The following is a 27,942-nucleotide window of genomic DNA, read 5'->3' as shown; positions in this document are numbered from 1 at the left end:
ACTAATAAATTATTACTAGTTTTCCTTGGTATTTATTATAACATTAATAGTGGTGGATTCATTCATACATGTTTGATTTTAATGTCCAAATCTGTGGGAATCCCTCTGGTATTTAACAGAACAAAATTAAACATCAACATCATAGGAGGAAATCTAAAACATTTTCCTTTTTAATAGGCAGATACTCAGAGGCTGAAGATTTAGTCTTCACTGAAAGGCTTTGCCAACATAGCTGCTGCTGATGGTTGTGATATTTTTTCTTTGAGAGGCATAGACACAGCATGACAAAAGCATTCTTGACATCCGTCTTTCACATGTTTTTTTATATGTCTTCCATAAACACATGAATTCTCATTTTGTCTCACAAGCATTTAAATTAATGAATTTTGCAATCACCAAGCAGCTGAAGGGACACAGTTCTGGGGTTAGAACCCCTCATGTCAAGATACTACACCTTTTAAGCATCTCTTCTCTGGAAGGAATCGAGTGGAAAAGCTCTGATTATGTGTTCCTGAAGAAGAACATCACCTCCAAAAGAAGTGACAGAGCCTAAGAATGCATGCATAGCCTTGAATCCAGGGGCTGCTCACTGGCATCAGGGCTCTGTAGTGCCATCTGGAACCTGAGCCTCTCCTCCAGTGGGAAAGGCATCAAGTCCTTCCTGCTGATCACCCCAAACACTTGGTTCTGCAGGTTCTGCAGGATCCAATAAGAACATGGATTCTTCTCTCCCTGCTCCCCATCCTCACTTATACCTAAAAGGTCAGGAAATACCTAAAAGAACAACTTTATCTTTTGGTGAACCATCAGTTTCAATCTAAATAAACTATTATGACTGGAATGTACTCAAATTTCACAGACTGGAAAAGCAAAGTTGAGGTCCACTTTCTAAGTCTAAGACTTTTCTAGTCTAAGAGTCTACTTGAAATAGTCAGTGACCCCAATGTTTATTAAGTTTTAATTTTTTTTAATTGCTGCTATCTCATTACACAACCATTTATGACATTCTATAATATTTTGTAGCACATGCTTATAAAAATCAATTCACATAGAAACATAGGCTGCATGGAAGAGGAACAATCACGTGGGTGTGAGAAGAGGGCCTACCAGTACTAAACTCTGGTCACTGAAAACTATGAGGGCTTTAATGGTTTCTTGATAGGAACAGAGCTAAAGATCATTTTATTGTCAGCCAAGCTGTTTGTTATAGAGCATGTAATGTTCACTAAGACTTTATTTTTCTCATAATTCCACAGTATTATTCCTGTGACTTGGACAGTTCTGTCAAACAAGATGTATTAGGCTTCCCAACTGTATGCTTCCCCAGACAGAGGAAGATTGAAACAAAGACATGATAAAATAATATAAATAAATGCACAGCATAGAAGGACACATCTCTTCTCCCTCTCTCATTTACAGAACAGACAAAGCATTCAAAGACATAAGGAGGAAAACAAATTAAAGAGGTTTCCTCTTTCTATACCACATGTAATTTTGCTGTGGAACTCACCACCACAGGAAATCATTGCACCCAGGAAATTCACAATGGATATTTATATGGATATCAGAAACAGAGCTTTCATGAGTGGTAATAACAAGCTGTTGAAAGGGATACTAAACTTTGTGCTTCAGGGATCCCATCAGGTACCAATATGAAATATAATTGAGTTCCATAGGTTTCCCATAATAAAAAAGTTGTATGGCCCAGTGGCACAAGCACTAGACTGGGCCTTAACTTGAGCTAACTTCTACTTCCATATATGACCATCTCTTGAACTTTGGAAAGCCATGTGTCCTCTCTCCACCTCAGTTTCCCCATTTATTTTAAGCAAACTCTTAAACCAAACTAGATAATGCATATTAGGATCATTATGTCGTTTGTAAATTTTCTCTCCTTCTAGCTATTCTCAAAGCAAGGGATTTAGACCAGATGGATCTCAAATGAAGTCTCATCATCTTTACACATGAATAAACGGGAACAGATTTTATATCTCTTTAAAGAAAACCCAGCTGAATTAGGCCTCTGACCTGGATTTCTCAGTGTCCCCATCTTGGATTCAATGACTGGAAATTCACTGGGGCAGAAACTGCATTTATTTTGTTTATAATATATTTATTTTAGTCCTTACTCTGTATACCAAACTTATTATTGCTTTTGGACTCAGTATTTTAGTACAGTATTTAGGAAATAAATGTGGCAATGTCACAGCAGGGATTTAAAAAAAAAGAAAAGGAAAAGAAATATAGTTTTATTTATAAATTGATGTATAGGCACTGTACTGTAATGGAGTCTAAATCTCAAAAGCGTTGCTTTATATTTGCTTTATAGAACTATAAGAGCCAAATAATGACATTTAAATGATCTATTCCATTAACATTGTATCATTTTGTCAATCTGGAATGTATTTTAATCAAAAGCCCCCTTGAAATGGTCTCCTTTGTTGTATTTTCTTTTTGGCTCATTTTATCAACATCTGTTATGTTTATACAATATGAATTAAAACTTCGGAATGCTGTTTGTACTCAGCTACTTTTGTTGAGAATGTAACGTCCCAGGATTGGCAGTGTTTATGTAAATCAGTGCGGCTGACACAGCCATCATAAACAAATGAGAAAATATAACAAACACATTGTTCATGGAGGAAATGTTTGTTTTTAGAGTTGGCTTCAGTCTTACCAGATTGATGAAGAGTTGCTGATACCAGGGGTCTGTAGTGTAGCGATTCAGCAGCATGGTTGGGCGCAACAGATTGGGCAGCTTCTCCACTGTTATCTGGAACAGGCAAGAACTCATTTCTCTTTCCTTCTGTGCAGCACATTAGAACCCAAGGTTCAGAAGATTCCCAGTTTGACTCCTAACAAAAAGACTCCTAGCAGAGCTACACCAGCAGAACTTGTCCAAACTTTATAAATTCTTTTGCCAATAAGACTTAAATTAGCAACTGAAATTAAAACACTCTTTAGCTACAAATTTTTGTTTTCCTTTACTGTAACTATATCTCTGGTAAGACAATGTAATTTGTATTGGTTTAGGGGTGAGGTTTTTCATGCTGTTAAAATCCACGCACTAAGTGGTAATTATGTGATAGCATAGTGCAGAAAAATGCAGCAAAACCGGTATCAGCCATCAGCTGAGCTTCAACCATTTTCCATGGGAATACCTATTTGTGTATTGGCACCTCATCATACATAACTGCACTGCTCTTTCTCAATATTGTTTTGCCAGCCACATTCCCATGTGTAGACCAAGTTCAAGTTATATATGATGACTTTCCAGTTGGGCCTGTATAAATTCCTAAAACTACATTACTAGTCTTGCCTTAGTAACTCACAGTTTTCTTCCACTACACTTAATGTTTACTATTCCTAAAAATCCTTTAGTCATCTATCAAAAGGAAGAATGCTACATGCTTTTCAAGTTTGAAAGCTTTTATAAACACTCATCATTCAGAGAGCTGCTGTCCCATACTGAATTAAATATTATAACGATTCTGCTATCCATATAGAAGTTGAGAAAGAGAGTACTGGAATGGCCTATCTGAGCAAAGAAATTCTTTACCAGCAATCTTGCACGACTTCCGGACTTTGAGTGGCATTATAGGTTATGAGATCTGTCCCTGTAAGATCTCTGGTCATCCTTAAATTTAAATTGCACCTGATCACTTCTTTACCTCAACCACATATATCACATAATCTCTTCATTGAGTACATAATCTATTCATGGAGTACTCGTCCTAAATCACCCAAATATGCATTCTTGTTAAACAAGGCAAGAACTGAAAGAAAAGAGGTTACCTTCTCATAGGAGAGGGGAAGAGAGGGGGGATAAAGACTCATCATTTGTCTCTGGTTCAGAGATGTGCTCATTCTCCAGCACCATGCAAAACCCTAACCCAAAGTTAGAGCAGATAACTACAATCATTATAATGGGCAAATTTTAAACAGCAAGTACACCATGTTTTAGCATCAGAGATATGATGACATCACAAGTACTGTGTGTAGTTTGGGGTTCTTGATATAAGAAGGACAGCAAACTATTGGAGTGTGTCCAGAGGAGGGCAACCAATATTGTAAAAGGCCTCAAGGACAAGACGTAGGAGCAGTGGCTGAGGCTGCTTGTTTTGTTCAGCTTGCAGAAGGCTGAGGGGTGGACTCATCTTAGTCTACAACTTCCCCAAGGACAGCCATGGAGCAGGAGGTGCACCCAACAAGTCAATACCTGTAATAAGCAAATACAATTATCTGGATACAAGTAGGTAGATTGTTGTTGCTTTCCTCATCCTTCTTAAGTAACATCTTCATTAAAACAAGATCTACCAAAAAATTATGCCCTATTTTAAATCATCAGTGAAACCTCTCACAGTACTGCACTCGAGCTCGTTAAGACATCTAATATTATCATTGATTTAGTAATGTTAAAATGGATATTTTTATAAATTATTGTATAACTTCAAACCTTTCTTTAGAGTTCTACCTTTCTGCATTACACATATGAAGACTTGACAAGCAATATGCTTAAAATTATCATTTTTATTTTAGTATTTGTTTGCTACACTCACACATACATGTACACACACTCCATCCATACTATCCACTTCTCAACTTTTAACTTGTACTTTGATAATAGACACCTTGGGGACCACCACAGATCTTTTGGTTTGTAACATACTTGACATCATGTTAGCCCTATTCTCTGATTACAACTAGGAGCTAGCAGCTAATACAGTAGTACAAAGCTGTGCAACACACTGCTAAATTATGTGCTTGATGAACTCAGAGGAGAGCAGACATGTAATCTTTATTAGGGCATCAGAAAAAATAAAAACAACATAACGAGTGGCTTTTGTGACTGGAACACCAAGTATAAGCTTGGAAGTTTTCAACTGAATATTTCTGTATCCAAAAATATTGCTTTATTCAAATCAAAATATGTTATAGGAATTTACTCGTTTTAACATAAATGTCTCCAAGGAAAGGTTAGTCTGCTTCAAGGTGTTATTAGCACTCCACAGCAGAGGACTTACACTGAGGTCTTTAGCAATTTTAATGATTCTGTGACTCTGTTATTCTAAGAAAACATGCCTTACTGATCCAAAAGATCCTAGGGACTGGATATGGATGAACTAGGTTCAAGTCCTTTATTATGAAATACCACTTAAAGCAAGATATTCTGTAAGAATCTACCTCTGCATTTTTGTACAGATCTGGAACACACGTTTGAAGAAAACTATCCTATCACCTCTACCTCCCATGAGTTAACATTGGAGAGAAGTCCCCTTTGTTCTGAAATGGTTAGTTGTTTCAGCATGTAGTCTTGAAGTCTGCAATTTTTCAATGGCTTTGGTCTCTCATCTAAGGTTCTCAATGGGATTTTTATTAATAAGTATGCCTGTGTGAGTATAACTTGTGGAAAAACATCAGTTCTGAAGGAAATTATTGGCACAGCCACTAGGAGTCTGTCACCTGCTCCTACCTTTAACACACATCCCATTCACAGAACAAAGAAGGAATTGGGTATTCTTCCTAACTATCAAAACTTTATTTGTCTCAATTTAATATCTGACTGGCTTTGGTTTTAATAAAACCTCTTCCAGATATTAAGGTAAGTGCAACACTGCAGTGGAACTAATGGCTGAGAAAACACTTTGCCCTGGGCTCACATCTCCTGAGAAAGTCACTGATCCTCCCAAGCCACTTACCACACGCATGCCAGTATATGGACATGTAGCATAGACAATTAATGGACTTGGTTTTGAGGACAGTGATGAAAACACACTAAAAAGGTGTGCTACAACAGGCAAGACTTACTCCACTCAGACTACATTTGGAGGAGGAAATGGAGGAAAACACAATATACTCACAATATATTCACTGCAGCAGAGGATATAGAGAAGAAACTAATCCAGTCATTCCCGATGAATTACCTTTTGTGCATTACACACTTTGTTCTGTGGGACTCTCTAAAGGTTCACATTCTACAGTCTTTCACAAAAAAGGTCTGTAATCATTCTAAGTGAGACAGATAAATACACAGATCTAAGTTCTGCTACAAGATCATCATGCACAGCTCCAAGAAGTCTACTTCAAGAATGATCACTGGGCCAGGAATACTCCCAGGACTTTAATCCTGACATATATAGACAGCAAGTGTGAAAGTTATGATCCACCCTGATCCTCAGCCAGACTCTGTATGCTCAGGTTCAAAACACTGTTCAGGTCTGTCTATAGTCCAGACTGCACCATTTTCCACATGAACACGATGCTGGAATTAAAAAAACAGCAACATTCACCAGGAGCTGAAAGAGCAGAAACATTTGCTCATCACCAGTGGTTTGTTGGCTGGTTTTGGCAGCTTGCAATTTGCTCGGCAGCGCTCTTAACTAAACCCAGCAGGGAGTCACTTAACAGAACTTTGAAAAGTGTGAGAGAAATCTGGATAGTCAAAAAAAGCACACACAAACACAATGAAGGAAATCGTTGGAACATTTCTGATAAGAATCCAAGCCTATTAAAAACTGCCATATTCAGGAGAAAAATGAGCATACATTATTTCACTTGGACTTCCAGAAGTCAGGCTTCAGAGGTATAACAACATCATTCTTTGATGTTACATACAACATCCTTCCTATCACATCATCAAGCTTTAGAAAGCAGACCAAACATGTTTCTTGCACTATTTTGTGAGGTTTAACAGGAAGTGCTAGGATTCAGACTTGGACTCTGCAATTGTTCGTTTACTCTTTATTTATTTAAGAAGGAAGAAAACTCTTAAGTAGGGAATCTCATTTCAAAGATACCCTGGCAAGGCACTGCAGTAGTTTCATAGGCTCTATCTGTTATAAAGTATGTATCATGGAGATTCACCTAATTAAGATAACACATTATTATCCCAATATCTACATGTCAGTTTTGGCATGGAATTCAGGAATGAAAAGTATCTGACAGCTGATTGTGTCACTCTTCTTGTCATGATGGCCAATTATCTGAGGAAACTACAAATTCTAAATACTGGGTGAGTGACATAAAAGGAACTGCAGCTCCAAAGTAGCTGCAAATGAACAGAAGGAACATTAAGAGGTGATGCAACTGGCAAAAGCATTCAGGGCAGGACTCTCTTAAACTGAATGGATAAAATAGCTACACAATGGGACAGGGAGAGAAGGAAGGATTAAAGAACCTGAAGCATCATTTTTAGTTTACTTTAGAAAGCTTTAGGCTTATTTCTCCTGCATTAATCAATCAAAAGTACCTGCTGGTTTGGGGGGTTTTTAGTTGGTTTTTTGGATCGTTGGTTGGTTGGGTTTTTTTAAGCAGATTTTATCTGTTGCTTGGCCAATGTCCAATGCAATCATTTGCCTGACTTCAAATAGTGTTGTGCTTTTTTAAACTTATAAAAAATAGTATTCTGCATATGATGAGCTAGACAGTAGATAGGGACTAGGTCATCACATACCAGGAACTGTTTTAAATCAACCAGTTCTTCGTCTTACACAATAAAATCTCAGGGTTTACAAGGTTGTTTCAGGTTAGGCAGACTAAATCATTACTGTTTACTTAATATTTCGTTCTTCAAATGAAGAGAGAGCGTTGCATGAATTTTTGGCATTTTACCTAGAAGATGATAAAAAGGTCATTATCAAGTACTGGGCTGAGGTTTTCCAGAGCAAAGATCAAATTCTGTCTATGCCACAGCTTTTCTAAGGACACTGAGCAAATATTTAATCTCTGTACCTCAGTTTTCAAATCTACAATCCAGACATTTCTTCTACCTCAGAAGTTATTACCCATGTTTTGAAGTTACTCATAAGTTGCCAGTTGTCAGGTTTTACAGGCAACATCATGAGGGTGAATGAGCAGACAGGAAGTCCACAGCCTCAACATGAAAATGCAAAGGCAATTGTTAATAAATTGCAAATGCAAACCTTATTTTTCAAACCTGCAGAAAGGCTGGATTTTAGAAAAGGATGAAGACTTCAAATCAGATTTGTATTTCCCTAAAATCTGGCTTGCTACTAGGCAGACTTTCAATTTCAGAGGAGCCTACCACACATTTAAACGGCAGGACAAGTATGTGATCAGTCTTTCCATTCACACACCAGTTTTCCCCATGCCTATATTTGATTTCGACATTTAACAACACTCTGCACTTGCCTAAAAGCCACCCACATGCTGCAGTGTGGCTGCATACGTTTTTAATTTGGCTTTTTGGGTTAGCACACAGCCTCTGCAACGCTCCGGTTTTCCCTGCAAAGGGCTCCATCACAAAGTCTTACAGCACCTGCACAATTATTTGTAAGACCAAACAGGCCTACTTATTTTAAAAGTATCATATAATGTTGTTCTTTGGAAGAAACTTTTCACACTTCGGATATGAAATAAAACCACTGCCACAGACTCTATAAACCTTCTTCCATCTGTGTTATTCATGAGCTACAGTGCCCCAGGACCCTGACAATGCATGGGAGGATCATAACGTCCAGGGCTTTTGTTGAAAGTACTGAATTCCATTTATTTTAATAGGCAAGATTACTGTACAGTGTATCATTGAAATTAACTAGAGCAGCTCTTCAAAAGCAGGAGGCTGGACAGTAAAAACAATCAATGTGCTGACAGGCTCTCCCTCTAACATGAAAACCAAGTAATCACAAAGGCACTTTGGTATTGCCATCAGATATTGCTGTCAGCTCCCTAGTCTGCACACCTAAAAATAGTTTTCAAGTCCTTAATGTACTTCCCCTCCCCTTTTTATTTCTTTGCTGGCTGAGTTCAGATGAAGCCTTCAAACCACTGCCAAAGGTGTTTCTAGCTTTGATCAGACCTGGTAGAATCACCATTGCCCAGAACTTACAGCAAAGGCACAGTGAGAAGGAAGTGGGGAAGTTGACCATGATCCTCTGGTAAGAAATAAAACCCCATTCTTATCTCCATTTATTGCATGAACTTTACAGACTTCTGTGTTTGATTGAGTAACTTTGCATTCTTGTGATCTAAACTTAGCAATCTCTGCACAACAGTGCCAGAAAGAAAAGGCTTTCCAACAACCTTTCAAACCCATATCAGTTATTTTGAAAGTGCCAGCAGCAAGGCTGTCACAATATTAAGGTAGATATCACTAGCTCAGTAATTAATTTATGAATTAAATGTTTCAGATCTCCATTCATCTTTAGCTTTCCTTTCTCTAAGCTGTTGCACCGCATCACTATGGAAGGCAAGTACCTCTCCTCTTGCTAAGGAAAATAAAAGTATTACCTTATTAAAACAGTGTGTGAGGACTCTCTGAACACATGTGCATGCACACGCCTTGAGAGCAGCGTTTCATTAGTCCCAGCTGGGAGCGCAGATTAAAGAAAAATGCCAGAAAACATACCTACAGTCTGACATATCTATGATATGTTGCAATGCTTGATATGTTCTGTGGGAAAGGAGATCTAAATGCTATGCTCAGTTTCACTGAAGTGCTTGGCAGAAAGCATTCCTTACAACAGTGTCTGTTCACTGGACTGGCCAGAGGCGAGTCATACCTAATAAACTGCCATAAAATACACATACACACACCACTTTGGATCATTGATTTCACTGCTAAAGGATGTTACTGTGTATTACAGCTTTAAGTTTTCAACTTTGTCATATTTTCTAAACTCTGATCTCTTCAATTTACTTTCAGTTATGTGACATTCCCCTTTAGCAGAGCGAAAGCATGCATTAGCTAAACAATGTGGTTTGGATTTAGCGTTCCCATGCATCATTGTGAAAATGTTTGTCTCAGCAATAGTGTCATTATTGTTACTGGGAACAGCTGCTCTACTATGTCTTCTGATTGAGGAGGGCAGAGTATCTCCCTTCCCATACCAACTCACAAGCAGGGAATCTAAAGCAGGACCGTCGAGTAGAAGTAGTTCACGAGCACACACTGTTCTGTACCTGGCTTCCTCCTACCACAAAGGAAGCAGAAAGTGCAGGAGTGCAGCAAAAAACAGCAGCAAAATAAATATTACAAACAGAAATGAAGTTTGGCTCCCTCCTCTGGCAGTTCTTCTGGATCTGGACCGGGGGCTAACCTGAGGCAGAAATCCTCCTCACTCAGGTGCAGCTTTCTGGCAGTTCAGCTCCATTAGACATGACATCCTTTGAGCGAGAATTGGAGCAGGGAGTTTGCTGCTGATCAAGCGGATGTTTAATATCTCCCTTGAGTTTCTGAAGTGGAAAGATGTAACTCTCAGAGTTCTTGCCAGTGCTCCCAGCCCCACTGAAGTCAGTTTCCACATCCAGCTCTACAAGAGCGCTGGAGTCCCACCGGGTTTGCTGGGAGCATCCCAGCAGCAGTGCTGTGCTCGGCAGGCCTGAGCAGCTTGGCTCAGGCCAGCTGGACATTTTTAAGGAAAGCTTACAAAACACATTTATGTGATTACATGGAACAGCAGGCTCTAACTCACCTTTCAGAACAAGATCTTCAGAAGTAATTAGGTTTTCTTTTTCGATTGATTGAATCTGTTTTCCAGGTTGTTAGACCTTTTGAAATGTCTTTGAATGAGAAGCCATGTTTTCAGTCAGTAGGCATTTCTGCAAGTCCAGCCTCTAGCAACATTTTAGCTACATGAAGACCACAGCTTTTGGATATATTTTATCTTTTGAAAGGATCTTGGATTCCCAACTATGTTCTGAAAATGCAAATTAAGTACTATGAACACTTCATTTGTATCAAACAAACTTGAGTAAGGCAATTACATAGTCAATACACTCTTACATAGCATATCCATAACGTACAATCATAAAACCGTAGAATGGTTTGGATTGCAAGGGACCTTAAAGACAATCTAGTTCCAACCCTGCATAGCATGGACATCTCCCATAGACCAAGTTGCTCAAGGCCCCATCCAGCCTGGCCTTAAATGCTTCCAGGGATGGGGCATCCAACTGTAATAAAACAGTTCAAACAAACATGGTGAACTACAAGGATTTTTGACAACTTTACCTACAATATTTTATTTAAATTTCTTTTGGGCCTCAAAGTACCAATTTCAATCAACCACAAGTGCTGAAGTTTCAGTAAACTTGATGGGTGGGAAGAGATAGGGTTTCCTAGGTGAAAAAATACACACAAAAATGCAGACATGATGCCAAAAATGTCACATCCCCTACAGAAGTAGCATAGAACCAAGTTTTACCCATTTCTGCTTAGACAGTTATATTCTGTACAGTCTGCTTACCATCAGAGATATCGTGGTTTCTGCGTAATTACTTTATCCTAGTCAAATTAAATCAAGAAAAAAAAATTTTTCCTTCAGCTAAAAGATAGGCAAACAGAATGCAGAGTAATGGCTAACAGCTGTGTAGGTAAGAGTACAGAGGCAAACACAGGGAATCCAACTGAAGCCTGACAAGAGGAGAGGTGCATATTGTACATATCTGAGAGCCTCAGGCGTGAACAAAATGGCTTATTTGTTATGGTAGAATTCCCAAACAGGCTACTCAGTGGTATTTGTCAACCTAGTAGTTTCTCCAGGAAAATTGTCTCGCAGCTGTGTTCAAGGCAGAAATTAAGATTGCTGGGCAGCACTTCAGCTTTTGACTCTGCACCATTTTTCCTCAAAGGACACAGAGGGGACAGATCCTGGTCTGACAAGACACCAGCATGCACCTGCTTTACTTCAATGGACACCAGGAGGATTTAACCACAGCACAGAAAAGCTGCTCCCTAATTTTCCTTGGCAAAAGTGGAGGGAAAGGCAAAAAAAGCCACCAACACCAGAACAGTCCCTGGGAGGAACATGGTATTCATCAGTCACAAATATGCAGGAAACCTACATAAAACAAGGATTAAACAGCATCTCAGAAAAAAAGCACCTAAGTAGAGAGCACACTGTCATCCATTACACATGCCTGTGGAGGGAAGCAATCAGAGGATGCAATGCATGGCAGCAAAGGTGTTGCTGCTGACCATGGAGTATCAACACCCTCCATGTTATATCCCAGATGTCCACAGGCAGGGAAAAGAAATTCATTACCTACAGCTTTTCTCAAATCCTCCACATCTTCTGGTTTTACTGTGCTTTACATTATAAAGCAACCTCTGGGAAAGAAGATGGAGTAGCCAAACACAAGTGATGATATGTCTAATCTCTTCATCATGTCAAAGAACCACTTCATTGCCCCACAATGGCCCTGCACCAGTACATATGTGGAAATAAAAAAATAGCTCTTTTTTCAGATTTGGTCTCACAGAAATTAGGCAGAAGCATAACTCTATCTTTTCACACTGGAGGAGGATCTGGAGCCACAGTCTAGAGCAGCCAAGACAAAAGAGAGCCAAGGGACCTCCCAACGACTCCTCAATATGCATTTACAGCCTCATACTGTTTCTCTGGCAGAAACAGCCTGGGAAGGAAGGCAGTGGTCCTATCCTCAGGTCACTCTGAAGAATTAATTCCACCTAGCCAGGAGGGCATGTCATTGAGGGCATGACATTTATAGCTCTCAGCAAACTCAGCAGACACATTCATAATGGCTCAGCTGCAGTCACTGGGGGGCAACAGGGGAGACATTCCAGCTGCAGTGTGAAAGAATAGCCTGTTTAATTCTGATGTTCAAGTATCATCACTACTGTGGGAGAAATGAAGGGGGCCAGCCAGTCCCTCAACCCTCTGCACTGCACACAGTAAGTCGATCATCCCCCATCAATGCATCAAGTTCACCAGCCACATGTTCCTCAAACTGAAATCTGCAAGGGTTTCCCAGGCATGCACAGAGCTCTGACTATGGCAAAGTGTCAAATGTATTACTCTAAGGAGATCTTTGTTTTGGAAACTTGCTTCTCAGCTACAGCTTGCTTCCTCTTTAACAATTTTAAAGCCAAAAAGTTTTCTTTAGTACTTGCTTTTGTTTTTATTTTCTACTGCTTGCTCAGCTGGGGAAGATAACAGCTTCAGATTTAGGTCACCCATGGCAAAACATGTTTGGTGATCTCATCTTGATCCCCAGTCGGTAACCATCCAGATCACAAAGAGTAGGAGAAAAATCTAGCTCCACTAAGCAGATCTGGAAGATTTGGGGGAGAGGGGGAGGCATGCCTGTGTTTTTCTTTAATAAAATTGGAATATCTATGTGTTTGCTACAGGCCAACACTAAGGTGCATCTGTTGGCCCATGCAAGTTCCAGCCAACATCACTTGGCTGCAGTCCTTGCTTTTGTAAGAGCTGGCATTGACCTTTTCTTTTCAAAGGGTCAGTATCGTTCATATGTGTTATGAAACATAACAACACTTCATCCATGTACGGCAACTCTCCTTGCTACAGTTTCCAAGTGTGGGCAGGTACTGAATAATTTGTACATTTGGACCAAATTTAGAGTGTTTTGTCCGTGCTTATTTCATGAGAAAAAAATGGTACAAAAAATATATAAATGAGAAACAGTATTAAAAAATTATGAACTGTTGCTGCCTTCATGCAAGCTTAGAAGATTGTTTGTTTCTTTCCCTTCATTAGCTTGTTACTCCATTCCCTTCAACCTAATAACAACATTTTTGTTCCAGGAGAAAAAGAAAACAACAACCACATTTGAGAATCAATAATTACATCCAAGACAACTCTCAACAAAAACATCATGGCAATTATTTTTTACATCTTCCCCAAGCCACCTTTTTAAGATATGTCAGGCAAGCCACAAATCCTCCACTTTAACATTGTTGTTGTACAAGATGGATAAATAACTCTTCATTTTCCTGCCTGTGGTTATTTCACCTCCATAAGGGACTTCACTGGATCTCATAGGGTAAGAGGTTGAAGAGCACCCTTCTCCTTTAAGGAGTTCACAGCATTTATCATCTTGGTCTTAAGAGTTACGTGCTGCAAGAGCTGTAATTGTATGAGTAAGATGGAAAACCTAAACCCCAACTGCTTCTGGTCATGAATACACAAATTCCATGACACATCACATTTCTGGAGATTTGTTTCAGAGGTTGACTGCAGAGCATTCCCTTCCTAGTGTTGGTGAGAACAGCAGAACAGCAAAGTCACCTGTGGTCCCTGCTGGGGACAAGGCACTCAGAATTCATCATGAAAGTACTCAAGCCACTGGATAAGCACTGGGACAAGAAGGGGTGTTGTCAGAGCACCCCAGAACACAATGCTTGCTCCCAGACAACCTCTGTGTGTGTGTTTCACTGGAGTGAACTACCGACTAGCCAAAAAAAGCTGTTTGATGCTTCTTTGCCAACCATTTATAATATCTTGGTTTTATTCAAAACAGTCTAACAACAGCTCATTTATGCTGAAAGTGACAAATTTCTTCCTCCATCCCTTTTAAAAGGCTCTAATAGAATGTATCGTGAAAGAGCCCTGAGGATTAAGACAAGCCTAACAAAATTTTCAGGGAGCATCAGCTTTTCTCTACAGGCACCTTTCTTTGGGGTGTCCTAGTATCAGCCTTCCTTTCCCCCTTTTTGCTTCCTCCAACACCACTTTGCTCTGGGTTATAAAGCATGACAGTATTTACATGAACTCTGCATATGCCTCAGCAGCCTGTAAACTGAATTTTAAGGAACTTTGGCTGTAGCTGTTGTTAGTGTGCTTTCTAGTTTTATTGCTGTGAATAACTGAGAACTAAAAAAGCACACTAGTTTATGCTCTATAATATCTTCAGATTGGTACACACCGCAGACTATCACTCAGAAATTGTGGTTTTAGGGACTTAACATATTTTGTATTAATTATGTTTACGATAGCATCACTGTGAGGAAACAAGTATATGTATCATACACAAGTATACAATACTGCATTTATTGATGTCATTACTCCTGCAGACCACTGAAACCCAAACAATTCCCACTGTACAGTTCTCATTGCAAGCAAATATTTGTCTTCCTAAAATGTTTATACAAACTGTTTCACTTGTCACTGAAGCAAGTTCACATTTTTTATTAAATATTCACTCAGCTGCCAGTAGTTCATCCTTGAAAATTTGTTATAAAGTAGGTAAGTGGGAAAGTCCTAACCAAATCTCCACCAAAAATGCACAGATAGTTTTTTTCCATCATCCAGACTGACAGAAGAAAATCGTTTTATCCTTGTTTGCTCACAGGTAGCTCCAACTGCCACAGAGTTAAGGCGATAAAACAGAAGTGGATAAAAAACAAACTCTGTACAAGAAAAGATGTAGAATACTACAGCCATTCAGGACAAAAGAAGCCATAAAAATTATGAGAAATTATAATATTTAAAAACTGGCCATGTGTTTTTATACACATGTCCACTTTTATTGTTGTTGGAAGCAGAATTCCTAGGGCTTTGCTGTGTGAACTCCAATGCAGTAGGAGGTGCATATGCATCTTCTGCTTTCCTCTAGGATACTCAAGGTGGAAATAGTCAGTGCCTTCGCACTCATGACCCACCACTCAAAGGACAGTCTTAATATCCCTTTCTAAAAGGATGAATTCACTCTTGGTGTCATATGAAATACAGTACCATAAATACTTCATTTATCAGGAGATTTTATATGCCTTTTGAGAGTGCCCCATATGGCAAGGATTTCTTTAGTCTGATTCTTGTTTACCTTAGCATGTTACTTCCAGTGACTTTGTTGCTTATCTTGTCTGTGATATGATTTATGTTAACTCATTTCCTGTAAAAGCATGCACCAATAAAATGAAAAAAAAAAAATGTGAAGAAAGACCAGGCCAGCTTTGAATTGGCATGGGAAATGTCATGAGTAACTGGATTCAAATCCTTTTAAATTACTGTTTCAGTGAACCTTTAAGGCTCCGAAGGGCATTTTTCCCTTTTTCTGCTGTTCCCATAAGATCATTTTATTGTTGCTATTTCCATAAATTCCTGATGCAATAGATGACCTTGTGCTAGAAAAGACCTGGGACCTTTCTTTAAAGGACACCTGCTGTTCGTGCTAAAGAAAATAAGAACAAGTTTCATATACATCCCAAATAATCTTCACAAACAGATGCTTAAAGAAAAAAAAAATCTGATAAATAGCCAGAAACATCAAATGACATGAATTTGATAGCATTTTTACCTTTTAATAGTTCCCTAGAACACCTATGCAGGTTCTGGCTTGGGCCAGCAAACCACTGGGAATCCGCCATGGCTTGTATTTGCAAGAAGTCAAGCCAAGGAGGCAATGTTTTCCTTCAGGTGGAGGGCTCTCACGCCAGGCTCCATGACATCCCTGGCAGAGAACAATTCCAGGCTCAACCTGAAAGACACAAAGCAGACAGCCAAAGGATTACTTAGTAAACAGGAAATGGCATACTGTACCACGTTAGCGTTTGACGAGTTTATAATGTGTTAGTAAATTACTTCAAGATGGAAATCAATCTGATTTATTTGCAAATGTAAAAATAAAAAGTAATTACCCAATAAAAGTGCTTATCAAGCATTGCCTTGCTTTGTGTGAGATACGTGATAAACTCTACCATATGCATGACTTGGTCATCCTAGGCAGGATGTCGTAAGACCCATTTATCAATTTGCAAGACTTTTCATGTTAAAAAAATGATTTTTAATCTGAGCTGAAATCCTCTGGAATTCTGGATGATATCAAATAGATTAAAGTTAAGCACTTTGGAGAAATTCAGGTTTATGCTTATCATTGCAATAGGATTGGTTTTTTGCAGTGGTGGCAGCTAGAAAAATTTCCCTTTTAAAGATAGCTCACAGATTCTTCCAGTATTTTCTAACACTTTTCAGGTTCTAGAAAAAGTTTTGGGAAATATGAACATACAAAATTGAAAACATGTGTACCCACTATTTCTGACAGTTGGGTGAAATGGAAAATAAAGGTACCATCTGCAAAATCCAAGAGTAATTTCTATGGAATTATAGTAGCCCAGAATCCTACAACTGAAATCAATGAACTGCTCTAGTTATAAGCTTGTTTTATAGTTTCTATTTTCAAAAAAAAACCCATTAATTATTCTGACTATCATCTGGACACACCATAAGCCAGAACCTCCTGGTCAGACACAGGCTGACACAAACCACAGACAGAGACAACTGGAGTGTACATTTGCCCACATCCTGTTTTACCATGGTACCTTTCATCCCTGTGGTAAAAGCAACTCTTTCCATATGTTGTTAATTATTGTCCTCCCTCCTGACAGACACGAGGTTCTTTTTTCAAGCCAATTATTCTGACGGTTTGTTATGTGACCACCTGCCTAACAGTAAATGAGCTGAGAAGACAATGCATTTCATACATGGCACCTACAAAGCTATGAGACAAGTTTCTTCTTCTAAACTGGGATGGATTTAAAAGAATACGTCTTATGTGCATCAAAACACGTCATACCCATCCCCAATTATATGAAACAGACTGCACGCAATGAAAATTTGGAACATCATCTTATTACAGATCCACATTTCAAAAGACCAAGAACACCAATTTATGGAAAAATGTACCTCTCTGAACTGCATTTGGTTTCTGAGTTAAAATGAGCTGTAATTTACCTTGCGAATCAAAGTGGCTGGATGCAGAATTTAGTATCAACTACTGAAAACAAAACTGAAAAATCCCCAAGAGATGGGTTTTTTTCATTCTTAACTTCACTGAGTGCTACCAATTAACGAAGTATAAGCAGTGGAACGCAAAGGGAACCATAGATGCTGACAAGCTGCTGTCAGAACTGTGCCACTGTGGCTGCTTGTTGTGTAAAACACTCCACTAAAGGAACTTCGTTGCTCCTAAATGAGGAGATTCCTGCTAGTCCTCTGTCTCTTTTCCATTTCCATAGGTCAGATAAAAATCTCTATTTTCCTGCCTTAAGCTTTGTCTAGAAATACGCTAGACCTAGCACAGTGAATACAATGTGAAAACATGATTAATGATAATAGCAACTTCTTGAATCCCATGAACTATGTACAAACCCCAAATGGTTTTTAAATAAGAGTAATGTGAATACTGTCTCGTTTCACCAATTTCTAGAGTGTATTTCTTAGCAGTATGTGTATTTTCAGTCTTCACAACTTCACAGTTTTGCTCTGTTGCACGGAAAGCAAATATTCCACATTATTGCAGAAACTAATGAAATATCCTTATGTTTTGTCAAACCATTCATTTATAAAAATGTGAGGGATATGCTTCTGTGATCCTGGTTTTGTCTGGGATTATGAAGTGTGTGTATTGACTACATCCACTATACTCCTTGCATTATCATCAATGAGTTTTTCAGTGGTAAGAACACAGTAAGGACTGTGCTGATTCACTGCTCATCATCAGTGACATTTCTTTCATAAAGTCTTCTGTCTGTTGGTGTAAAGAATAACCTTACCTTTGGGGGTGTAGGAAACAAGCAGGCAAAAGAGTTGTTTTATGAAAGACTGTTACAAGGTCAAGGCATCTTTAAAAAGAATTGGCTAAAGAAAGCCTTTACCAATGTATTTCTTCTCAGGAAAACACCAAGCCAAACTGTAGTTGTACCAATAGGATCATAAGACTCAAGGATTGTTCAAGTCAGAATGGGTCTCAGCAGTTCTCTGGACCAGCCTCCTGCTGAAGGTGCTCTCATCCATGAGCTCCAACCATGAGCTCGGGCATTTCTTCTGTCAGGTCTTAAAGACTTCCAAAGGATGGAGGCTGTGCAACCACCCTGGGCAGCCTGTGCCACTACCCCACTGTCCTCATGGTGGGAAGGTATTTCCTCAAATCCAGTATGAACATCTCATTTCAACTTCTGCCATTTTTCCTTGTCTACCATGCCCTGTTGTGGAGACCATGGCTCCATCTCCTCAGTAATCTCCAGTAGTTATGGGGCTGAGCAGGAGGGGACACACTGTTAGGGGCCTCCAAAGTCACTTCATCTCCAGGATGAACAAGCCCCAGTTGTGCAGCCTCACAGCATGAGTGGTCCAGCCCTGACCATTCCAGTTTGTCAACATCTGCAGTGCTGTTGAAAGCACACTCCATTGTCTCCTCCAAGTCATGTATGGAAATGCTCAACAGGCCAGTTCTAGCAATAGAGCTTGCAGTGCTCCCCTTTTTAGGCCTCCAGCAGTGCTTGACCCATTAATCAGCACCCTCCAAGGCAAACCACCCCACCAGGTATTTTACCACCTGGTTGTTCAGCCTCTAAACTGAATGAACACATTGGCTATAAGAATATGGTGCAAGACAGTGTCAAAAGCCTTGCTAACCTTCACAACCACGAGCCTGCCCAGATGCCTCCCGAAGGACACTTCTCTCAGCTGGTGAGTGCCACTGCTGCTGCACACTTGTGTTGATGCAACAAAGGCCTTGGTTTCAAAATGCAATTTCAAGCAAAGACATTTTATTTACCATGCTGAAAATGCCTTTTTATGGAATAATGCAGGGTACTTACATTTGGATTTTATCAAGTCAGCCTTTCTTACTTTAAAAAATTTACCTCAAGGAGAGACACAGAGCTGTAGCCACACTACAGAAATAGATCTAGTGTAAATTTTTCTTTTATAGGACATGTGAGAACATTTTCTCCCAAAACATAATTCACTGTAGTAGCATAATGTGTTAAAGTATTAAGGCTATTTCACCAAAGTTAGGATTTCCAGGTTTCAGGTTGCTTTCAAGACCACATCTATGAGACTGGATATAACATAGAACAAAGACAATCTGCCCTATGATCTAACTAATAAAGTCATTTGGTAAGAAGCCAATATCCCTGAATGGCAAACTGTCTTGAAATGATTCATGAAAATGTAGTTCAGACCCTGTTGCTATTAAATCCAATGGAAGTTTTCCCACTGAAATAAATTGTTAAGGATCTAACCATAACATATCTAATCATAACATGGAGGTTTCCTTAGACAACACGCAGTACAAGAGAACTTTTCTTCAAATAGATTTATTCCATATTTTATGTAAGTTTCAGATGATTAAATGGACTTAAAGGTGGGTGGGAGAGAAGCATAATCCTAATTCAAACACATGACAAGGATTAAGGTGCATGAGAACACAGACAATGCTTCTTGCTTGGATTTATTCACAGACTTGCCTTCATCTGTTTTAGGCTGTTGCTCCCCTTTTTCTCTTTCTGCACTGAGAATGTTTACCCATGGACTCGCCACAGGCCATCCTGCTCAGGACAGCCCTAGGTTTTATTTGGGCTTCTTGTAAACCACTGTTTTACTGCCCGGACTGACCACTGCATCTTGTATAAATAGTTCTCAGGAGGATGTTTTGGGGGTTGCTTAATGCTTGTGGTGTTTTTTTTGTCTGAGTATAGTCAGAAGTTTGAGCAATTAAGAGGACAGGCTCATTAGCTGACGGGAACCTCTCAGACCGGAGGATGTTAAAATTACTTACCTGTGTTATGAACATTGGCAAGCATTAGAGTTATTCAGTCTCCACTATTCATGCATTTTCTGAGACTAGAAAGTTCTTTTTTTTAATACTTTTCATTTGCTGGAAGAACTGAATAGTCATTCTAGTACTGAACAAGCCACACTGCTGTGACAACCTGTAGCTACTACTACACTATAAATACAGTTTATTTATATTAGCTTTCTTACTATCTATCACCTTTAAGGTTACCCCCCTGTGAACAAACTCACAACATCACAGGAAATTGCTTACATTTAAATACAAATTCTTTTTGTCCTTGCCTTAAAAGTCATAAAAAAGATTTCTACATACTTGTCACAGGCCCACCAATTTTCTTTTCAACAAGACATTTAGTGAAAACAAACTATGAAAAAGCTTATCCAAAAATTACATGCCAATATGGATCTCACTATGTAACAGAATAGTACATATGTACTGCAAAAATGTTAATCATATGCAGATGACTGAATTCAGTACTTTTGCAAGTAAGTTCTGTGGAAAATAAAAGGGTTTTTTAGCATGTTCATAGAATATCATTGAGATCAATATAGGGAAACAGAAAGGCCTATAAGACCTCCTTGCATTGGAAAAGAACACCACTTAAATTAAATTTAAAATTGATTTGCTTCACTCAGTGCTAGCCCATGAAATAGACACATTTAAACTATTTAAAGTTAAATTAAACCTATAAAATCCCCGTGTGCTTTGATGTAAGTGCATGCATGCTAGTGACATGCTTTTGTTTAATTAGCTCTATTGAAAATCACTCCTCAGCGGAACTTTGCACGGCAGACCAGGCCTATGACTCCTTGCTGTCTCTATTTTAGTTGAACACTAAAGTGAGTGAGAAATCCTTATGGTTAATTCAGGAGCCAAAAGTTTTGCAGGGTTCATACTCCTTTCAGAATATCTACAAATATTTACATTGACTGTAAGACAACAAGCTTCCCAGCATCCCCTGATCCTGGCTCCCTCAATATCCTTAAATGAGGGGACATTTAGCTATTCAGTCTAAAGGCCTTTTGGTAGAACAGCACTTACTGTGAAATGCATTGTTTGGGTTAGCTGAATGTCTCCCTGTCACTTATTTCCCAGAGAGGATTTAAAAGTTATATATGTTTTGCAACTACTGTACACTAAAGGAAAATGGATTTCCACAAGGTCTCATAATCTACTGGTAACTTGTGTCTCTCTAATGCTTGAAAAAATTGCAGAACAAGAAAGAAACAAAGGTCAGAGATAAAAAGGCTTTTGTGTTTTGGAAAAGAGATGGACTAGGGCAAGGAGGGCGAGGGGTGGGAAAGATGGGGAAAATGTTGAATGTTTGGGGATTTTCTTTTTGGGGAGTTTGCTTTTCTGTTCCTTTAGCTTTCTTTTCTTCATTCTTATGAATTTTTTCCCACCAGCACCATCAGTATAAAACACTACTAAGTTAGAAGAACAGCAGCTTTTACCCACTTGTATAGATGCAGTTGTTTATGCAAGGACATTTAGCTACAAATAAATGAATTAGGATGTGCATGTGACCTTGGATAGATAAAAAAACACGTAAAGGATCATAGAAGTGGATCCACATGCTTGAACTAGACAAACAGCAACATAAACACTACAGCTTCAATTCACCACATGCAAAACCACAGGTAAAAACATAAAACTAATAGTCCTTGACAAAGTTTTCACACTGCAAGTCCAAAAACAAATTACAAATTGTAATTAGCAGCCTTTGTTAGCCATGTCAGTATTAAGGGGAGTACAGGCATCTAAATATTCAGAGCTATTGTCAGTGCCTGCTCACTGCTTCCACCCAAACCTGAAGGCATCTAAACTCAGTTGGTGTTTCTGTCCAGAACTGTGCATTTCCCCACGTGGTTTGCAGCAGGTGTGGAAATGTCTCATTTCCAACAAGCAGCTGTCTGGCACACACCCACTTTCAGCAGCTCTGCAAGTCCAACACAAGGTGCTGCACCATGGCCTTGAAGAGTGCCATCCAGCAGATATCACCTGTAAAAGCCCACATTTGGTAGAAACATGAGAGAATCCAAAATGGGTTCTCAGCTTGTGGTGATTATGAGCCCTCACCTGGCATCTCCAAGGCCCAGGGGATACTGCAGCAGCCAGGCTCTCAGGGGGCCAGGAGCAAACATCCTCCTGCCAAGGGTGCTAAGCTGAGTGGTCAGGAGAGGAGGACCCCTGCAAGCAATGCAGAGCCAGCTCTAGAGAGAACATATATGAATGTGTATAAATGTACACAGACAGAAGGATCCAATGTCAGATTAGCCGTCTTGATGTCTAATGGGCTAACCCTGGAACACATTACTGATTATTACTGTATTAAGAATGGCAATGATTCAGCTATCCTTATACTTTCCAAGTTATTATCTAAGCCTGTACTAATCTTTTCCAAAAACAAAAGGGTTAAGCTCGTGTTAAATCCATCTGCCCTGGCATTATAACCAACCAGAGGCAAAGAAAGTAATTTCTCAAGATGACACCAGTACAAGCTATCTAAATTCAAAGAAATATTTCAAACAAACTTCCATAGGAATGGAGAAGAGAGAAGTGAGAGAAGCAAGAAAATTGAGCACTAAAATAAATGCCTCATGATCTTGATTATAACCAAACTAACAGGGAAATGCATCTTCTCTGGATGGAGCATTGCAGAGCAATTTTCAAGGGAAATTTGCTTAGTACTAAGCTGGCTTTTGCAGTTTGAATGCAGTGACATGATGAGTTTCTTGCAAACGTATGCCAAAAAACCTAATCCAAGCTGGAAAGAGGAGAGGAAATCTCCTATGAGACAGTTTTTATAAAAGCTTCATTCAGGGCCTCCACCCTCATGTACTGCACCAGCCACCTTAGTTTTTCCACTCTCCCTGGTCCAAGAAAGCACCGACTAGTATATTAAAAATTCTGGCTTTAAAATGTTTGGGAATGGACAGTGACAGCTGTATATGTTTTAATAATCAGGAACAGATTATCAGATGATGTTTTAGTCAAAATGGGTACCGAGATTTAGGTGTAATGGATTACAAAACAAGTAAACTAAAGTAATACAGATGGAAAAAAATACGACAAATATTTCAAATTTCTCAGTCCCTCTGAGAATCAGGCACTTTGTAGTGGAAAAGTGTAGTCAGGTTATTAAAACATAATATTAGTTACCTAGAGATACAGATTACACCCTGTTCCCAGTCCAGTAAATAGAAGGTTTTGACATTTTTAACCAGAATTTCAAGCAAAAGCACTTCTCCTTCCAGCTGTACAATCAGCTTCCTTGGGAAAGGCATTTAACCCCTCAAACTTCAGCATTCCCTTTTCTAAAACAAATATATCTCTTATATTTCTTATCTATCTTTCACATTAGGAACCATAATTAATTTTTCATAAAAATACTTTCAGCTACAAATATCTTCAAACTTTCATAATTTTAAAAAAGATTCCTTTAACTAATTCTCTTGCTTTCTACATACCATTCATGTGCAGTACATGTTTTTTCCTCAGTTGTGATTTATGGCAAGGACCCTCCACTACAAGTGCAGAATGTGTTAAAAATAAGACCCTGGTATTACTTTCTGCTCCTCCAGGAAACAAGTGGCTGTCTCTCTGCACCTGACAGTGTATTTATAGTGAAATGTGGTTGATATATGCACCCACCAATTCTGGGAACAGATTTTGTGTATGTGTAACTTGGTTTCTCTTTCTCTTTCCTTCTTTCTCCCCAACACCAGGATTCAGCTTCCTCAGGCTTTTTCTGTCTGACATGGCTTTCGTGTCCCATTCACCTACTGTCAGAACTCCATGTATTTGAATGGCAGCAGCTAATAAAACTATGCTCATCTCTTTATGGCTTTTCATAAAACTAGTCCACTCTGTGCCTTTTTATTTTGCCTTACTTCTGCTGTCGCTCTGTGTACACACAGTGTACTGAAAAAAAACTCCCTTGCAATTGTGTGAAATAGCATTTAACAGCATCACAAAACTGATATTCCTGAAAAGGGTATTTCATTTCTCAAACATGCTGAAACTCAGTGAAGTATTTTTTGCCATCTGTTTCTTCTTTTTAAATAAATAACTCTTTTCATCGTGGCAACTATTATGACAAGCTACCAATATTTACGAGGATGTAGCAACACTCACAGGAACAGAAAAAGTGACATATATGTGAATAGCAAAGAGAATCTCTTTCAGCTTAAGGTGAACTTGGAATGAGTCCCTGGTGCCAGAATGAAGATGATGTCCTTACATGTAATTCAGGAACACTGAGGTGCAACTATTACGTCAATGGATGCCTGTATACCCACATCCAGCAAAGACCCCCAGGGGATCCCAGCCTGCCTCAAATCAGACCCACCATTTCTTGAACGAGTTCAAACAGTTGTTCAATGACATCTTCATGAGATCAGCCGCACAGCTGGCTTTCTGGTGAGGTTGGCTGGTTTTAAGTGGAAACTGTCAGTATCTGCCAAATGGTGGCCAGACACCAGAACAGACTTTCCAATTAGTGGAATACCCCATTTGATGGCTGGATGTGATTTTCCTGTGTGTGTATGTGCATGCTCCACCTGCATGCTACCACATCTGAAGGCTGTGGTGATGCCCTTGCAGGGAGCCTGTCGTCCCAGGTGAACCAAAAGGGAGTCAGGCAGTCTCCTCCTTGCTGGGCCAGCAGAAGCCGTTTCGAGTTTCCCACAGCTGAAAATCACTGTGCTGCAGGTTTTACGTAAGGGCCTGTCGGAGCCGGAGCGGCTCCCTTGCTGCCCACCAGTGAGCTGTGAAACACAGGTTATTAGTTCCAGATGCTGCTTCAGCGCCTTTCCTTCTGCACAAAGTATGCAGAAGTCACTTCTTTTGGTTTCTCAGGACTCCCCAGAAATAGAAAACACCACCAAAAGTCACTGTGGATTTGTTATCCTTCCCTCAACATCAGGCAGAAAGTCTTGTCCCTGAGCCAAAAGGGATCTGTGTTACACTCACTATGGACCTTACAGCCGATTCACAATGGACCTCACAGCAAGAACCAGAGCCTCATATTAAGTACCAATCCATTGTCACTGCATGTCTAATACATGCAGCGGGTGTGCCAGCTCCATGACAGTCCCATTCACACTCTAACAGGAACTTTGTTTTGGAGAGAAAAGGGAAGCGCCTTGTGACAGAAACCAGAGCTGCTTCAAAATTCACTACACTTGATCTATGTCTTCAGGCCTCCTAACTTTCATCCTAAGGTTTTAAAGAACTGCATTAAACCTTTCAAACTTCCTATAAGTTTGTTCCTCTCAAAAATCTCACTACAGAAAAGTCATTTTTCTTATCACTTCTTAATTATAATCGAGGTAAATCCTGTAGATGCATCTTTTTGCCAATTTATGGTACGACATTCCCTTGTAAATTCAAACCATTTTCTTCTTACCACATTGTGATCATAATCAATACATAATTTTGGTAGAACTCACCATTTACATTTTGCATATTTGGGGGTAAAAAGGAATCCAGCTTTAATTGTTCATGAGAAAAAATGGGTCAATAGAGAAGCTGAGCCTGCAGTTTTCAGACATATCAGAAAATATAATTTCTTAAGGCCTGAAAACGTTCCAGTGTAAAGCATTCTGGGCTCATGGAAAGGTAATTGTGAAAATATACAAGCCCTGTGTAAACATTAAAGTATTTATGAGGTCCTTTAAGGATTTCAGTCTGACAGATTGTTGGCTCGTCTTCACTATCCCTGTATCCGTAACTTCTATTGTATATCTTTGGTTATGAGGACTGCAGTAACCACCAGTGCACTTCCAAGGGCAGTAGGTCAGCAGTGTGCTATTACTCAGCTTCCAACCCTTCCTATCAAAGGAAGGTGCTGCCAGCTGGGTCTCCAGGATCCCTAACCTCAGCCAGCTCCACACTTGCTCCTCACCCACCACTCTGTGGAAGCCTGCAGCTCCAAATCTGAAGGGCACAGTGACAGCTCTCATCCTGGACATTTTAGGAAAGGGAATGGCTAAGATTGGGAAAAGTTTATTTTAGATTGGAGGAAGGGTTATATCTGTTGGTATTCACTATAGCATGGGAAAGGCAATTTGTTTTATTTGTTCAGAGTCTGCTCTAAAAATAAACAGCAATGCAATTGGAATCTTGGGCTTCCTTTTATGGTTTCACCAATCTAAACAAATAAAATCATCTTGATTCATGTAGTACCTTTATGTAGTAGCTTCATTAAATAGTCAAAATGAGAGCAGGTAAAAATCATCTTCTAGGGTTCACAAGAAATTTTGCCTTTACATAAGGCCTTTTGTTTAAGAAATTGGCAATACTGGGCAAAGACAACAGACACGGAACGCCACATGAGGTGTGGAGGCATTGTTTTCCCCTCTGCAACTGAGAATATTGAAAAATGAATTGGTTTGGCCAAAGCAACATGAGGAAATGGGGCAGGCCTGAAAACAGAAGTCCTCCTGTGTCCCTCCATATAGCCTTCCTCTTCCTGTCTCCTTTGAATATTCACAATAATACGATTACACTGTTTGCATGTGACTTTTTTTTTCCTAATAGATTTGGACGCTGAAATCACTTCATTAAAAATTTGAAATTAGGGGTGAAATTTAACAGCAGAAAACAGTGTCTCTGTTCTCTGAGGATTAAAGCTGAAAAGGCCCATTAGTTCACCTTTGTAGGTCGTTCAGTATCACTAAGTTTTGGGTTTTTTCCAAAAATCCTATAAAGAGAGAAAATCAGGTTTCCTGAAAGCTACAAAGCTAAGTAGCCTTTTTTACCACCACCTGTCAGAAAAGCATGCCTCCATAACTTAAATACTCGGGTTAATATACAGCAGTAACTCTGCCCAGCTGGAGGTTTGCCCTCCATTCATGTTCAGATTAACCTTCTTCACACAGATTCATGAGCACCAATCCTTCACTCTGTTTTATTGTTTTCAGGAGTAGTTCTGGATAACCTGGTTGCAAGCACAGCCTGAAAGCTGGTGTACAGTGAAGCAAGCTGGCATCAGCCCCTGGTTAAGAAGATCACGAAGAGAGACATGCTGGACTGTCCCAGAGAGAGATGCTGTAGGTACAGGAGGCAGCAATGTGTCCTTTCACCCATCCCACCTGGGCACCACCAGCAGCACCACACTGGAACCACGGCAAGGCTGCTCTTCCATGCACATAAAGCAGCATCTGGTTCTGCCATAACATTTTTGTCAGGGGGTCAATTCTACTGTTTATGGCTCCTACAGCTGCTTCTCAGGTAATGTGATCACACCAAACTCAAAACCGAGCACAGGAGAATAGGCACAAAAAGGGAATAAAAATGGTTCTTTGCCACGTTTTCTTAAACTTGACATAGGCTTAAAGCCCAAACATAATTTTAATAAATCTCACCCACATCTCAACACCTTCCCTCCATCTTTTCTGTGGTAGCCAGGGTCTCTCCCGAGACAAAGCATGGCCTTGTTACAGCAGCTCCCTTTTACCTTTGTGCAGCCAGGAAAGGATCCAGCGTCCACCACAAACACTCCAGAAAAGACGGGCTGGATGCCCTCTGATGCAAAATCATTGCCAAGTCCACACTACCTATTGATATCTCTCAGTATGAAAGCACCGAGCAGTCATAAAACACACAGCTTCTCAAAGAGTCAAGACAGGATGCACC

The 27,942-nt window shown here is 39.5% G+C and overlaps 1 pseudogene; it reads right to left on the bottom strand.

Moving 5' to 3' along the window:
- Positions 1 to 549: 549 nt before the first annotated feature.
- The window catches only part of LOC138105240 (chloride channel protein B-like), a 76,173-nt pseudogene continuing 48,780 nt past the window's right edge, over positions 550 to 27,942 (bottom strand).

The sequence above is a fragment of the Aphelocoma coerulescens genome, chromosome 2, assembly GCF_041296385.1.
Source record: "Aphelocoma coerulescens isolate FSJ_1873_10779 chromosome 2, UR_Acoe_1.0, whole genome shotgun sequence".
Classification (NCBI taxonomy): domain Eukaryota; kingdom Metazoa; phylum Chordata; class Aves; order Passeriformes; family Corvidae; genus Aphelocoma; species Aphelocoma coerulescens.
The sequence above is the reverse complement of the archived record's forward strand: the minus strand, read 5'-3'. Positions and strand labels throughout refer to the sequence as shown.